This window comes from Cydia amplana, chromosome 13 (assembly GCF_948474715.1).
Source record: "Cydia amplana chromosome 13, ilCydAmpl1.1, whole genome shotgun sequence".
NCBI lineage: Eukaryota > Metazoa > Arthropoda > Insecta > Lepidoptera > Tortricidae > Cydia > Cydia amplana.
The window spans coordinates 9,636,603-9,654,105 of NC_086081.1; the positions used below are offsets into that span (position 1 = coordinate 9,636,603).

The 17,503-nt window shown below is 38.0% G+C and overlaps 1 long non-coding RNA gene across 1 annotated transcript in view; it reads right to left on the reverse strand.

Moving 5' to 3' along the window:
- The window catches only part of LOC134653496 (uncharacterized), a 146,893-nt gene that overhangs the window by 93,758 nt on the left and 35,632 nt on the right, over positions 1-17,503 (reverse strand). The window lies entirely within an intron of this gene.

Here is a 17,503-nt window from a genome sequence, read left to right on the forward strand (position 1 = left end):
ATCTTTAATTTGTAATACGTATAATGACTTGGCCATCGCACGGCTGCAAAATAACATAAGGATCATCGTCACCTATTAAAAATATTTCTAATTGAACATAACGCTAGCGCTAATTGCAGTTCGAGAATTACACATATTTACGAGTACGGTACGAGTAAAGCATTACGTGCGATTGCCAAGTCATTATATGTATTACAAATTAAAGATATATATTTGATACAGTTTTAACACCCCTTGGCACTGATTAAAATAACCGACTTGGTTTCACATTACATCTCAAAACCTTTTTGTAGTAGACGCGTTGCGAGACTTGCACCTTTTTACATGTAATGTTTTGATGGGATTACTATCTTACTAGGAATATGATTATAATACGTACTATACGGCATATAACTATATCCCTAGGGATATAACTAGACCTCCGCCGCACTCCTACCTACAATTACTATCTTACTAGGAATATGATTATAATACGTACTATACGGCATATAACTATATCCCTAGGGATATAACTATACCTCCGCCGCACCGCCGCACTCCTACCTACAATTATTTCACTAAACTGAATCCAGTAATATAACTATATCACTAAACTAAAGACGTATTATAGTTATATTCCTAGTAAGATAGTAATGAATCGCTTTCGTATAACTATGTTACGACATATAATTATATCCCTAGGGTTATAACTATATAACGGCTTTATCTATCTTACTGCGGCATGTATACCAGCTTACAGTTAAAAGGTGGAGAAAACTGAAGTTACAAAGACATATATTATGCACTAAATCTTTGTCAGATCTCCGCTATTCACAGTAATATGCAAAACAAGGTACAGCTATAGATAAACCCTTTCTTTAGCAGCTTTACGCCCAAACGCCTCTTAATAATAGCCGCCGTCCGAAATGATTGATTTATCTCCTATAGGAGGTCATTCAATCTTATTTTCAAACCGTAACGATCTTCTCAATACAACAAAGCATACATTATCATCACCAGAGAAAGGCTTCCGGCGTGTGGGAAACGGGTTTCGTATATTCCGTCTCTTTCTGGCGCGATTCCTGCGAAAAGACGCAAGGCGCGAGCGCAAAGCGTATTTTTATCCAGTAAAAGGGCTTATGTGTGTATGGAATTAGAGTAAGCATAGGTCGTTATTTTATCAGGATGGCAGAGTTGTTCAATAAGGATATATATTCCTATTGATAGTATGAACGTAAACTAGTCGAGTCTTCGCGCTCACAAGTGTAATAAAACCCGTAACAACCACGCCGTTGGGAGAGCGCTTTTATACTGGTTTTACTGAGCCGTCGACTCGCTCGAGCTAGGTAAGCGATGGTAATGACAACCCAGGCTGGCAAGGCCGCATAGTTCAGCGTGGTTGGGAGTCAAGGCTAGGCTTGGAGAATTCGATCTCGGCATTGTAGGCCTTTAGCATTCAAGGCGGTTTTTTCTATGGATTGTGAACGTGTCTTCAACTCGGGTTTCAACTCTTATAATGATATGTGATTTGTAGATTCCTTAGTAATCGTTTATAATATATGTATTTAAAAACTTAAGAAAGAATGAGATAACCTCTATCGATATCGATATTAAAGTAATCTTTACCAAAACTATATAAACATGCTCAGTGTAAACGTGTAACAATATTTTACATTTATTAACTTAACAATTAACTACCAACCACTTTTCTACAACTCCAAGTAAGAATGCGAAAAATTGTACCACTACACATTACCGGCAGTAAACAAATCTAACCGTGAACAAAAACGCCTTTATAAGGTTTTACTTCGCTCTGTACAAACATCGACATACATATTATACACACATCGTTACGCCATATAGGTATCGGGCATAGCCGGAGTCGACTAATGCCCCTTAATATCCCTCTAAGTGATGCCCGCCGTGCCTATCTGACAATCTGTGCAATATGCCGCTAAGTGACTAATAATGGATGACAGTGTTTTGATTTTAGATATGGAGAAATGTGGGATTAATTGTTGTACATACAGAGAGACTCTGGTTATGAATGAACGTATGAGGCTGTTTCCTTCGTGGTTTTAACCCTAGAGAGCAATGATTTTTTTAAACAGATTTTTAAATGTAAAAGCGGCGCGTCCCGCTCACGCCCCGCCCGGAAAACGTGCCTGTGTGACGGAACCTTTACACATTCATCATTGCCATCCAGCCAAACAAGACTACCGCGCCAGGCCACAAAAATTTCTTCATATAAAGGTGTATTACCACAATCCCGACTATCGGGTCGTCCGGCCTGAGAACGAAATCATAAAATACCCGATAGTCGGGTTTTGGGTTATTGGTGTTAAAGTTTAAGGCAACTTAAACGGACTTATTGAGTAGGCTGCAAAGAGAAGCCAAATAAATGGGCTAGGTACTCCATAGGTACGAGTATAATCCATTTATATTCATAGATATAGGTAATTAGTAATTACCTGATGTAAAATAAAACTGTGTATTATATTTGTACCGCTACTGTTCTCAATTTTGATACCGATCTTACCTAAGTAATTAGCACATTAGAAGTAATAATAATTAATTTATTAACGCAAGTATTAACATACGGTTCGTACAAACGCATATAAAGATTGTACATAGTGACCTCGTATTTATATATGTACAATGCGCTCGAAGCTGACCAAATATTTAGATTTAGAACTCAAAGCCCATGCAAATTGGATGTTCTATTCTGTTTTAGATAATCGTTTTGTGCAACATAATTATCGGGTAATTTTATCCATACATTATGAACTCCTCTTTGAAACGCGAAAAAAGTTAATAACAGGAGGTTGATCTATAAATGTATATAATGAACTTTTTTCACTTCATTTTAATTTTAATTATAGAACAGCACAAAAATGGGTTTTCGCATGAATAGCGACGCACATATTAGAAAATAACCCCATTCAACGCCACAAGTCTATAATTGTCTAAAATCATTACGAGTTATCTTATTTATTTTATTTAAACTTTATTGCACAAAATATATACAACAATGTACAAATGGCGGACTTAATGCCAAATGGCATTCTCTACCAGTCAACCATAGGGCCAAACAGAGATACCTTCAATTGGTGCAGAGAGAGAAAATATATTGAGTGAGTTAAAAAAAAGCAAACTATACTTATAAATTACATAAATAAATAAAATATATATAAACTACCACATATTTATAAAATACATACTATAAATATAATAATGATGGATATTATTCGAACTCTTGCTTTAGCAAATGCTTACGTAACATCCGCTTGAAAGAAAACTTACTAGTAGCTTGTCTAATATTTAGAGGGAGTGAATTCCAAAGACGGCTAGCCTGGACGGCGAAAGAATGAGTCATGAAACCAGTACGGTGAGAAGGTATGGCCAGTTTGAGAATGCGGGAGGTACGCAGCTCACATCCTGGGCGCGGAGTGTCGAACACGAATTTACTTTTGAGATATCCTGGAGCAGAAGGCTCAAACAGGATCGAAAATAGGACACAAAGGATCCGGAAGGACCTACGACGACGGATGGAAAGCCAGTTGAGCTGCCGGCGGTAAAAGGAGACATGATCGTATTTACGAAGACCAAATATAAATCTAATGCAGTTATTGAGAAGACGGTCTAGTTTATTAAGCGATTCCTGAGTGACATTAGTGGTGCACACATCCCCGTAATCTATTATTGGTAACACTAAGGACTGCACTAACATCTTTTTCGTGCTTACAGGTAGAAAGTTTTTAAATTTATAAAGAGTTCTAAGTGTACCTGTGACCTTCCGACTTGTCTCTGAGAGCTGACCAGACCAGGAAAGGTTGGAATCTAAAACTAATCCGAGATTCTTAACCCGACTACTCACCGGAATTAAAGTATCCTCAAAAAGGATTGGAGCAACAGGTACTGTACTCAACCTGGACATTTGCCGCTGGCTACCTAAAATTATGGCTTGGCATTTAGCTGGATTTACACAAATGCCAAAGCTAGCAGACCACTCAGCAATGTAATCCAAGTCGGCATTTATTGTTGAGATAGCCGTGTTTATATCTTCCACGTCAACTTGCGTGTACAGCTGAAGATCGTCTGCGTACAAATGGTGAGAGCATCGAATCTTAGCGGTAATAAGATTAATGAAGATTGAAAAGAGGAAAGGAGAGAGAATACCGCCTTGAGGTACTCCAGTACTCAGTTCAGACCAATCAGATAACGAGCGGCTGGCACGGACTGCCTGGGATCTATCAGAAAGATATGAGAAGAACCACTTTGTCGCATCAGAAGAAACCCGCAAATGAGTAAGAGTAGCCAAAAGTAGGTCATGGTCTACCGCATTAAAGGCATTGGAGAAATCTTATCTTATAATATTTAAAACTTTCGCGTTTTGAATACATATTAACTCACATTTATAGACGTGTCTAACGCGAAATTTATTCACATTCCTATATTTACCGACGTTTCGACACAGGTTTTACTGGTCATGGTCGCGGCTAACTGATGTCCCAGCAGGTGGAAGGTGGTTATCTTATCTTGTATTGTAACTTTGTAAGTCATCGTGATCGTAAGCTTATGTGAAACGTAAATTTAAAATACATTTTATGTAGGTGCCTGTTCAAGTAATATAAGTTGTACTTTCAGTTTCAGTAAATAAAGCAACTAACTAGCAATGAATTTGTCATAAGATACATTCCGGTTACAATTTGAAACTTAAAGCATTTGAACTCCAGTGACGAATAAAATCTGCACCACCGTGCACCAAGTACGTCAAAGACGTCCAGAATACAACATGTTATGCAAGCCATAATCAACTTCCATGCATGTGTTTAAGGTTGAAATTCACATTGACACAACAAATTGTGTCGCTGGTGTCGAAAAGGTTAATTAAAAACTCATTTTGGTGCTTTCCCAAATAACGATTCATAGCTAAGGAATGTTGCCTATCTGTACCTACAATATATGAGAGTACTAGGCGAATACAATGGCATTAGGTATGAATAGCATGCATTGTCTTCGGTTTTAGCATGCATGTAGAAATCTCATTAGTGTCGCATTCCTCGGACCTGATTTGACTAAACTGTATTTATGAGGTGAGTTAAAGCAAGATGGGCCCGTTTGTGATATTTTTGATTGAAGTATTTATATAAAACGAAATATTATATATATCTAGTTCCTACAACACGCCTTAATGATCTTACTGTGGGACTAGATGGATCTTTTTCGGTCGAATTTATTTTTGTGATTGGCTTGTTTTGCCCACCACACGAGTCAGTCATACTTTTTAGGGTTCCGTACCCAAAAGGTAAAAACAGGACCCTATTACTAAGACTCCGCTGTTCGTCCGTCCGTCCGTCCGTCTGTCACCAGGCTGTATCTCACGAACCGTGATAGTTAGACAGTTGAAATTTTCACAGATGATATATTTCTGTTGCCGCTATAACAACAAATACTAAAAACAATAAAATAAAGATTTAAGTGGGGCTCCCATACAACAAACGTGATTTTTGACCGAAGTAAAGCAACGTCGGGCGGGGTCAGTACTTGGATGGGTAACCGTCTATTTGCTTGTTTTGCTCTATTTTTTGTTGATGGTCCGGAACCCTCCGTGCGCGAGTCCGACTCGCACTTGGCCGGTTTTTTGTTCCCTGCGAGTAGTGCCAATAAGCGTAAAAAGACTATTCGCCATGATTTGTTTGGTTTTGCCTGTCAGACCGTCATGGACCTAGCTTTTACCCCAATCAACAAGGTTTCTGTTTTGTATACCGCTGGATGTCAATTGTCAACCAATGCTATTCGTGTACGACTCCTCTCATCTCCGGCTCAGTGGGAAGGCAGCTTGCATAATGCTGCTGACGCGTTCTCTTTCCTGCTCATAGACTCTTGAGAGATTTGTCTTTGACTGCTCGGAGCAAAAATTAACCGTGCGCGCGCGCCCGATCAATTGAGTGAAATACCACTGACTATAGCTAGACTCGATCTCTCCATAGACTGGACTATCCAGGACGAGCCAGGTTTCCTTTAAAGGCCCTGGTCTAGCCGGCCCGGTGATTGCATAGAATGCTGTCTCCGTTCTTTCACACGGTACCCCCTATAGAGTTACCTCAACTCGTTCTTGTAAGTTATGAGGTGATTCATTGCTATCGCATGCTATTTTTAATGGTCTCGGGGTATTCGATTTAAAAAAAGCAAGTACGAGTTTGTAGCTGGTACGTGATTGTATTGATTTGACTATATTTCCATAAACATACTATTGGGTGTCAGCTCAGTAAAATTATATTGATCTCTACCTAATGTTGGTATTTTTTTAGTGCTGGTAAACTATGAAAACTCCCATATATACAATAAAATTTAGCGAACGCTTTAACGGTGACAGGCGGTTTGGTGCAACCGACCTGTAGTAGGTATAAATGCCTCTATTTGACAACCGACTGAGCGTGTAATTGTCATAATACTCATAATGTCCGTCGATGTTGTTCTTTTCTTTTATTTTTACACGACTGCCCAAACAAAAAGAGTGTATTGTTTTCAGCGTTCATGTTTGTATGTATATATTTATATTCGTTGAACACAATGCAAGCTTCTTTTTCGAGCATAAATAATCAAAAATAATAAGGATACATAATATATTATTGTGTTGAAAACCTGAATTGTATGACAGTGTAACAAATTACGATCATAGTAATTTGTTAGGTCAACTAGATGCAAATCGATACCTTGATTCAATGCTGTTCAAATAAGTTTCATTGTTATGTGGGCCTACACGTCATGTCAAATATAAAAGGAACAATTATAATCTATGACGTTGCCTTTTTTATTTGCAGTACATTTGTTCATCCCATAATACGACATTCAAACATTTGACAACGGAATCGGAATGTTAACACGTTTTAAATGTGTTTGTTTCATTCTCCATTTAGGTTGTTATTCTAAAAATGTTAACCCTAACTCGGTTATGCATAAACAAATATCATAGTATTATTGCAATTTTTAAAATTCAATTTACGGGAACAATGGACGGCACGGGGACTATTTCGATTTAAATAATTTGGCAGATGCACATTAAGATATTCGCCTTCTTGATTGCTTTTTAATACCCGTTTATCTGAAGGATTAATTGGATTGAGCTTCTGTTTTGTTTATTTATACCTACTACCTATTTATAATTTATACTTGGTCAACCAGATCTTGACAGTAGAAAAAGGCGGCAAATTTGAAAAATGTAGGCGCGAAGGGATATCGTCCCATAGAAAATTTGATTTCGCGCCTTTTTTTACTTACAAGATTTGCTTGACCAGCTATAATGTTTTCTTGAATGTTTACAACTGACGAATATCTGCATTCTGCTACTCAATGTTTCGCTATCGAAATCTTATAAGAAAAAAAACTTATTAGAGTCGAGTCGAAAACCCGGTTGTTTTAATTAAATATGTGTGGGATCAACACTATAAATACGTATATTATATCCAGCGCGAGAGATTCAAAAGGCCCCCGTCGTAAAAAACATCCCTTTATACTCGTACTTTACATACTAAGCACGGTGTTACTTTCGGCACTTCCTTATTAACTCATATCGTGCTCTCGTGATCCATACCCAGTGAAGAAAGCCCGCGCTTATCAAAAAGGCCATCTCGAGGAAAAGTAAAAGCCACTCGGCAGGCGCAGGCGGCGTTAACTGTTACATACTAGGCTTGTTTATTTGTTGCGGAGTACGCGTATGCGTGTGTCTACAATAAAACAGCGCTAATTAAGCATGAATCACATAAGTACTAAGACTATTTTAACCTCGATCGAAGCCTCTACTTCGATTCGAACTTGAATCATCAATCGATCAGTTATTTAGATTAATCGACGCCTGCGAAGGCCGAGCTTCGAGTGGGGCGAAGGCCCGGAGCGCCACTTCCTGGAAATTTGGAGCTTAAACACGACCCAGTAATGTTTTTAGCAGACAAAATTTCAATAAGTATGTAGCCAACCATTTCCGTTACTAAAAATGTGCTAAAATTAGACCCCCAACCTTTTACACATTCATCAATTGTCCTCGTTTTCAGTGCCGGGAATGGAGGTCGTCAATTTTAACTCAGAAGTGCGAACCTTCTGTTCCGCGTATCCTATGGCACGCGTGAATAAATTACACGTCCCGCGACACATGCCCATGCCCAGGATTTTCATTATTCTAATAGCAGTAATGGCGTTGTGGAAAACATTTACACTTGCACCTTTTTTACCCGAGTAAATATACTGTTTATTTTTCATTTCGCAGCTGTTTGTAATTAAATTGGGAGACTAAAGGCATATGCTTTTATTTTTACTTAGTATAATTTGGACTTACTGGGTTCGTTACGGTTATGTATAAAAAGTAAAAACCCTCAGGGTAAGTATGTATCAGACGTTGACGTAGAACTGTTGGGATAACTAGACAGGAATTCTGAAACTTAGCAAAGTTTCTAAGTACACGCAATCTAGCATTATAATTATTATAAACCGATTTAGTGATAGGACAGGACGGTTTATTTAGAATCGAACGTCTTGCGGTATATGTAGGTATAAGCTTCCTCAGACGCCTGATATAAATTAGCATTGTATCAAATAAATGCTGTTGTGTTGATTCAAATCGCGAAACGATAGTTAAATATATAGTCGCCAAAAACGGACATTCGTGTAGTTAGTCTGTTGAAGAACCCAAGGTCCATCCAACATCATCTTGCATTTTCAAAACCGTTAAAAGAATGTTTCTGTTATTGTTTGAGCGCTGCGCGAAACTCAATAAATGTCTCTCAAAAGTCCCAGACGCTGTGACGTCATCGTCTGGGCTGTAAAACTGTCAAACGGCTAATTAAAGGTGACGGAATTAGTATTGCGCTGGTGTCAAGTATATTTGGCATAAAGTACAAAAGAAATGAGAAAACGGAACCAACTGTGAAGCGGTTAACGATCCTCTAGCTTTTTTTAAAGAGATTTTCCATAGATAGCATATTCAGAATATGAAAGGTAACTTGACTTCATTTAGGTACCTATCCTCGCTCAGCGTGGCTCTAATCCGTCGCACATCTATGGTGGAAACGCAGCCTTAAATAGATACCTAATGTTTTGGTTTGTCAAACCTTTTCTACGTATTTAGCTATATGAGTAAGCTTCATATTAAACCGATTCTAGGTACGTAACACTCCTTAATTTAATTAAGCTACATTGTACATACTAATTTTAAGCTATCAGATAATTAGGGAACGCATAAGCAGTCTCTTAATTCCACATCTGGGTCGTGTAATAACGATAAATTCATTCCTTCGGCCTCTGAATATTATCGCATATAAAATATGTTCCGCGAAGTGGCTGGATTTGGGGTTACCTGGGATACAGGAATAAATCCTGACAATTCTGCTGTTCCAGATTTTTGTAAAAAATTTAACATTTCGGATTATATAGCGTGTAACTTTATATACTTACGAAGAGTATAAGTTTAGTTACAGATACCGACTTACTTGTTAGTTACTCAAAAAGGTCCTAAAGGTAAATACATATAATAAACAAATACGATACGCTCTACCTTGCAATAAAATCTCAAAGCAGGAAACATTTTTTCAGAACGGTGTTATCGGTCATATTAAATATAATATTTATATGTAATAAATAGTTCTTAAAAAAAGTCCAGGTAACATATACCCCTATAAGTCGTCAGCATTTCTTTGATTTATCAAAAAATCGAACATTTGTTTTTCTTACGCATTCAGGCAAATGTTACAAATTCATGAAATTTCAGTAAAAGCCCCGACGGCTGGTAACCCTCTGGAATCCATGTGATTTGTGTGCTTGTTACTTTCAGCCGTTTCATTCATTTGTTGTCTTCAAAGTGAAATTTGTTATGGGTCGATGTGTGTAACGCTACACGGGGTTTCAAACGCTAAACGAATCTGTCTTTTCGGGATGTTGGCTTTGGGATGATATATAATCGTTCTGTTTTGTGGGGAGTTTAAGATAATGCTACTTTGTTTATTGCTGTCGTATTTTGGGAAATGTTTTGTTGTTTCTTTTCACACTATAGCCGTTCCTTAGGTTACGTGCTTGGGTTTGCTGTGGCATTAGCCAAATAAAAATAAAATTGACTCAGTGGTTGAAATATTAAAGGTTTATAAGAATAGAATATAGAAACACTACTCGAGAGTTTCGGTTCAAAATAAACATTCATTAAATAGTTGCTATGTCGGCGCATCTCGACATCAAAATCGCACTCCAAGAATGGGCACTTATAAATAAAAAAGCCTTTTAGATTAATGTGTAGTTAGCAATCTCAGTGGGGTGGGTCTAAGAATGTGACCGAGCCTGCTTCGCACAAGAAGCTAAACGACGAAGCTTATCTATTCACTAAGCATTTATCAGCCGTATTCTATAACTTGACTTCGAGATCCTTACCAACTAAGCGTAACTGCAGTTCAAATGTATACTGGTTTATGGTGAAATCTTGCGAATGCTAGCAGTTTTTGCGTACACCATTGCGACATGGCAATGGCGGTGCGAGTGAGTTTTTAACATAATTAATAACTGGTTATCTATGTTGGTACCGGCTATGGTGAATTAATCAGAAGGATGGTAATAAATAGAAACGCTAGGCTTTCAATTACACTGAAGATAATAATTAGCTGAACTCATTGAGTAATTCAAAATTTTGATCAATATCCTAAAACCGACGTTTTGTTAAATCTGCGTTAGAAGGCATATTGTAACTGCATTTATCGCTCGTTAAAACTAGATAAGTTGTCCATCTTATGTTTTAAAATTGTATCAGAGAGAGACATACACTTTATTTTGATATCTTTTCAGGATTAATGCACGTGGCACTGTATTCTAAAATAATACACAGCTCGCACTTGAATTAGTATTTTAATGACAACATACTTGTTAGGTATATCTATACCTAACAAGTATGTTCGTGCATACATGTAAATGAAGTATTACTATAAAACCACGATAGCTTCATTGCATAGACATTTATCAAACAATCTGTCTCACTTGTTCATCCTACGCAGCCGTTTACAGCAATTACCGTGGTACAGTCGACGTCAAAGATATGTTTATACTTTTGCACCTTACTCCTTTGTAATAAACCCTGTACTCGAATGTATAGAGAAATCGTACGTACCCCGACATTAGAGTGTAATCGGTGCAATAAAACTGATTCCAGCCCACTTGTGGCTGTAATACCACGTAAGAACGGGTTGTAATTAACTTGTTATTATCTTCTTGTATACTCTATATGATACATTTTCAGTGCATAGCGAGAAAAAGGGAAATCTAAATTTCGTTATAGGAAGAGTTTTCCGTGGTAGACCCTATGGCTTCGCACACCAGCCCCAAATTCAGAAAAAAGCTTTTTCCGCTGAAACAAAATTGCATTTGACAGGGAATTCTTTAAAAATTATTTTTGAATTTTTTACGAGAAAACTTTTTAAGTAATAAAAAAACTGCAACAGCAAGTTTTACAGTACAATTACTTCTACAGTAGGATTTTAAGTATATGTATGATTATTATTCGCTCATCTTTGTCATTTAAATGCTTGTCTTTCTACCATACTTGCATTTCTATATTGCTTTTTATCTCAGCATCAATTTAGAAATAGTAGTTATTTATATGTAGTGTGTAAACAAAACAAAAAATTAATACATATTTGAAACCAGATACAATAAATAAACGCCTACAACTACATTTACTTCTTACGTGCACACACGTTTTGAGTTTCCCCAATACCTCTACAGCTTGCCACATCAATATTGAATACCCTTTTTGTCACGTGAAAATACTTTGAAAAATATAAGCTTTATAACGAAGTTACGCTCGAAACAGGTAAAAGAAGTTAATCAAGTTACCAAGAAACAATGTACGGAGGTGCGATAAATTACCGAATTTAAACTTGAAATTTGCGATAACGCCGACAAACTCCGACACGTGAAGTTTTATCTTAACTTTTCGAATAAATAAAACGAGAGAAATTGTCTGCGACGTGAACATAAACAACGCTATCGCTTAAGATTATAAAGGAAATTAATGACGACACACATTAAAACATTTAAGACCCTATTGGCAAGGTGCGAAGTCGGTGGAGGGGGAAGTGGCGCTGATCGTCACAAACACAGGTAATCTTATGGAATGTCCGCCATTAGTACTAGCGGCAGCCGCTTGAACTAATTTTACTCCATAAGATTTAAGTAGAAAGTCCGCCAAATTGAGGGCAGCACCAGTCGTGCACCTAGCGAATAGGAGTACTGCGCGAAGACGACTGACATATGTTTTAACTACTTACCCCCTTAAGGTGGAGGTTCGGGCCGCGACAGAGACAAGCGACCGCGACAGAAGACCGCGACCGGAGACCGCGACCGTCACTACACACCACAGAGACAGGAGACAGAAACGCGTCTTTCTGTCTCTGTCTCGCCGCGAACTGTCGCTTAAGGTGGAAGTTCGCGCCGCGACAGAGACAAGCGACCGAGATAGAAGACCGCGACCGGAGACCGCGACCATCAGTTGACCATAGGCAACATATAAGCGACAGTTCGCGGCGAGACAGAGACAGAAAGACGCGTTTCTGTCTCCTGTCTCTGTGGTGTGTAGTGACGGTCGCGGTCTTCTGTCTCGGTCGCTTGTCTCTCTCGTGGCGCGAACCTCCACCTTTATGCATAAATGCGCTGCAAGCCTATTAGCTAATAATCATTTCTCTTTATTTGTCATTTTGACTTATTATGTACATATTAAGAAAGAGATAAAGCGTAAATAACCTAATTGAGTCTTTTTGTGTCGTCTAGTGGCGGAATTCCACCTAAACTCACCCAGAATACCAACAGTCCACCCGAAACTGTAATATTTAAGTAACATACCAGAATTCAACTGACCGCTAGTGCTAATGACATAATTTTTTCACAAAACGTGAGGCAGTTTCGTTTCATTAGTAAGTGATGTCAGGTGACGCTAACGTAGCTTAACTTTTCTGTAACTTGCTATTCTACGTTACGATCACTGACTAGTCGAATATACTCTTAGCTTTTAAAAGTGGAAAAATTACTGTCTTGGGTGAGATTTGAACTCACGGCCTCTGGATCGATACTCCAGCGCGCTGCCATCTGAGCCACCAAGACCTCATCCATGGCCAGCAAAAAAAATCTAAGCATAATAGCATCGTTCGCAGGCGTTCCTGCTTGTTAAAAATGAAAATACTCTTAGTGTAAGGCCTGAGTGGACGCTCGAAGCGGAGCGTTCGGCGGGGCGTGCAGCGTGGCGTGGGGCTCACAAGTGATTTGAGCAGCGTGCACTAAGGCCGCTCCTATACGCTTGTATTTGTTTAACATGCACGCCGCACGCCCCGCCCCGCTGCACGCCCAACTCGAGCGTCTACTCAGGCCTTACACTTAGATGTCATTATATTATACATCTAAAATACGACCCCGTGTCTCCTTGCATCACACGTGATCAAAAGTGACGCGCGACTGTCAGTCCCAATTATATGCACTCTCGGGTGGTCCTAGAACACCAATTAAAAACGTGCGCTGATAACTTTTTAATTAGGTACGTAAACTTTTTTTTTGCTACGTAAGCAGGAGATTCAAAATGAACATTTTAAATTATGCTATTTTTGCATGTTACAAATAGTAGAATAAAGATTGTATGACTTAATCTGCCTTCTGGAAACAATTAAATTAGTTCCGGTACCTCCGGAGATTTTAATGAGCAGGGGATCATGTAAACGGGAAAAATTAATACCAAAATTATTTACTTTTCGTACCTACGCATTGTATTACATTGTTTGTTGTGGTGCACCAAAACGACTATACAATACTAAAGTAACGATCAAGAACGGATACTTATATTCCTATCAGAGTCGAGTTTAGAATTTAATCTAAGTAAAAACAGTCCAGAAAATGCTTTTCAAGCGTTCTAAGCATAACAAGTGTTTGATTAATTCTGTATACCTACAGATTAAATTCTCATTGTACATTTTATACGCCATAATCCAGTAATTGATTAAATGTGTGCATCTAAACTTAAATTAGGAAAACACCAAAACCTCTATCGCAAAATAAAGAAATATAAAAGAAACCACACATCTATCTACCTCGCAGACTTAACGACATTGACCGCGTCCCGTCCCTAAATAATCTCAATTCTGCCAAATGAACACAGACGACCCTTGATAATGCGAAGTGATTCTTATCTACGAGCCACTTTAGGCCCCCATCTGATCTACTAGTGCGTGTTAATAGACGAGATTCATCTTGTTCTTAGGAACAAAGCCCACGTTAGAGATGGTAAGGACTCGAGTCTTCTGTGGAAATTTTGAGAGCGGGATGGCATGGAATTTGAAGAAATTTTCACTTTACTTTACAAGACGATTGATTACGAGATTTAACTTTTCAGTGCACTCGACAGCTACATATGACTCATCCTTTGATGACATATATTTTTTCCATAAATCGAGTGCTATTGTAAATATGTATTCCGTTTTCCTTACATTCGAACTCAAACCTAAATAATACTGTTACGCTAACTGCGGAATGGTTTATGTTTATGTTTGTACGACACCTCCAGAGAATAATGAGAGTAATGAGGCTAATAATTATAATGTCAAGCGAGATCTAATTACAATGTCGCAATCCAAATACATATTATGTTATTGGTACACCATCTGCGCCTTTGTGTGTGATAAGACTGATAAGTAGAGAGCGGATTTGAACTTCAAATCCGCTCTCTACTTATCAGTCTTACGGCCGCGCTTTACTTCAAATTTTGAAGTAGCGATCTCAATATTAATATGGAAATGACTGGTATAATTTATAATTTTTTCTACACACATTTATTCATTATCATCATAATGTTTGCCCAATATTTACAAAAGCTTACAAAAAGGTTTTTACTTTTTTGTTCCGATAAGTTACATTATTTTTGTGTGTAGAAAAAATAATAAATTATACCAGTCATATCCATATTAATATTGCGATCGCTACTTAAAATCCGCTCTCTACTGATAGGTATAGAATAGAATACAGGTAGAAGGATGTCTTCTTCTGCATCACATTTTATTACAGAACTAAGCTTATGTTTGAAGACTCCAAGATTCAAGACAGTCATGTCGTTCTTGCTGGAACGCAACTTTCCCTTGAATTGCCTGGCAGTGGCGGTCGAGGGTTAACTTGCATGCTTCATAAAATACCTGCCTTAAATGAGTCTTGACAGCAAACGACTTTAGTTCCACTTAAGCTAGTCTAAGCATATGCCGGTATTTTAATTAAAACTTTAAACCCCCGCCAAGGAATTTGCCGGCATACCTCTCATACTTCAACATACCTGTGTAATACAAATTGGTCTAAGAAAGTTGAGAACTTAATTAAAGTACCCTTCAGAGATTCCCCACTGTCCGCTCGGCAAACAATGTTTAAATACAGTACAAAGGCGGAAGAATAATTATTTTACAGAGTAATAATGAAATCTTCTGCCGCAGACGTATTGATAATGAAAAGTTAATAGCCAATTAGTAAACAAATTGGAGGAGAAATTAAAGACAATGGCATGGGAAAGTTATGACTTATGACATATCAAAATTGACAAACTCGAAAACATTTCGGTTGGCCTGTTTCCAAAAATAAACTATTCTTGTACAAAATATCGATGTCACTAAATTATTCCATTCTGAATCCTTTGTACGTCGACTTTTATGTCAGAATAAAATATAGCGAGGATTTCCCTACTAATAGACTGGAACATTTTTAAGGAGATTTTTCTTTAAGAGAGACATTCGTATATTCCCACGTATTTTACTCGCCAACAAATACCTTACCTTGCTACTGCCACATTTGCTCCCACACCACACACTTTAAAATAAGTTTGCTTAACCGTCGGTTATTGGGTGTAATTGTTCGGTAAACATGTGAAGCACCGCTACACCGCTGAGACCACGTGTATTGTCATTTGTTGATTGTTGGTTGAGTCGATCACTAAAGCGAACCAGCAGATTTTGTGTTTTCCTTCGTTGTATTTTATCGTCTGCCACTTTATATCAAGCATGTGAGTGCGAGAGTGATGTATGACACGGGAGACGATATAGTACATAGCAGTAGAAGCCTGGCGGCACAGTAGGTAGGTATATTTGACAGCTGACGAACATTTTGGTCCAGAAAATGGCACAGTTTGACCGTGGTATGAGATGTCTTAAATCGTGTTGTTACGCTTTAGCCCAGTAAATATTCTTATGGGGCGACGTATTCATTTAATCGAAAAAGCCTCTTAATAAAAAACGTAAAAACAAAAATGTTGTTTACACATTTACTGTGTATATAAATTGGATACAAGCTATCTCTTCTAGACAACCTTAGGAGCTCAATCTATTGTTTTATCCCCGTTTCTAGTCTCTAAAGTCCCCTCAATACTGGTTCGCATGAGACTCTGTTTCTTCTGCGCTGGTTTAAGTACTTGGAACCACACCAGGACGACACTAACTGTGGGAACGGAGATTACAATGCGGCCATTCTGTACGGTGAAACATCTCGATTCGATCTGCGAGTGATTTACGCGTTTAGAGATCTCGAAAGTTGCGTTAAATGTGAACGAACGTGGTTAAACTATTAAAGTAAATGCTAAAGCTGTTACAAGGCGGATAATTGTTTTCGAAATATCAGTCTATATTAAATAGTTCCGTTATTTGGATACTGACAATACCTACACTACACTGTACAGCCCTAAAGACATGTATTTATTGTATATAAAAAGATTAAAAAGTGTTAGGTATATGTATTTACTTTATATGTATTTCCAAAGCGTATTTATTAGTGCTCAAAGTTAATCCATTTACGTCAAATGGACACAAAGAGTAGCTATTAACTGAACATTTTCGGTTAACCTCCGACGGGAACAAAACACGTCGAGCAAAATATATGTCAAATTATATTAAAATTTATGATTATAGAGTCTATAATTAGCTGTCGGTACAGAAGTTAATTAACCATGGTCCGTAATTAGTCGACTTTATGACGCGCTCCACCAAATTAGTTGGCCAAACAAGTACATGTCAATTATGAACTAAATGAATTAGTTTTTAGTAAGTAACTAGGCACACTAAGTACCGATTAACCTACACCATAGAGAAAAAAATACATAGATTGCTCACTCCATACATCAGTTTTAGTACCAAAACGACTATTAGCATCTAGCATCAAGTAGCGGAACTATCATTACTGCTACTTGACAATAGATGTAGCAGTACTGTTTGTTCCGCTACTCGATGCTAGATGTAGACACTGAAATTAATAGTCTAACTGATGTATGGAGTGAGCACTCTTGTCTTATTATATTTCTCTATGCCTACACGAACCAAAAACGTGCGTTTTGTACTAACTTCGGAAATGCGGTCGGTTTTTCCATATAAAAACGATCTAGGTTGGTATCCAGTGGCGTAGATAGGCGTGGGCGAAGTGGGCCGTCGCCCACGGCCTCGCGCCCCAAGAGGGGCCTCGCGCGAGGCCCCTTCGGGCACAGTGAAAGAAA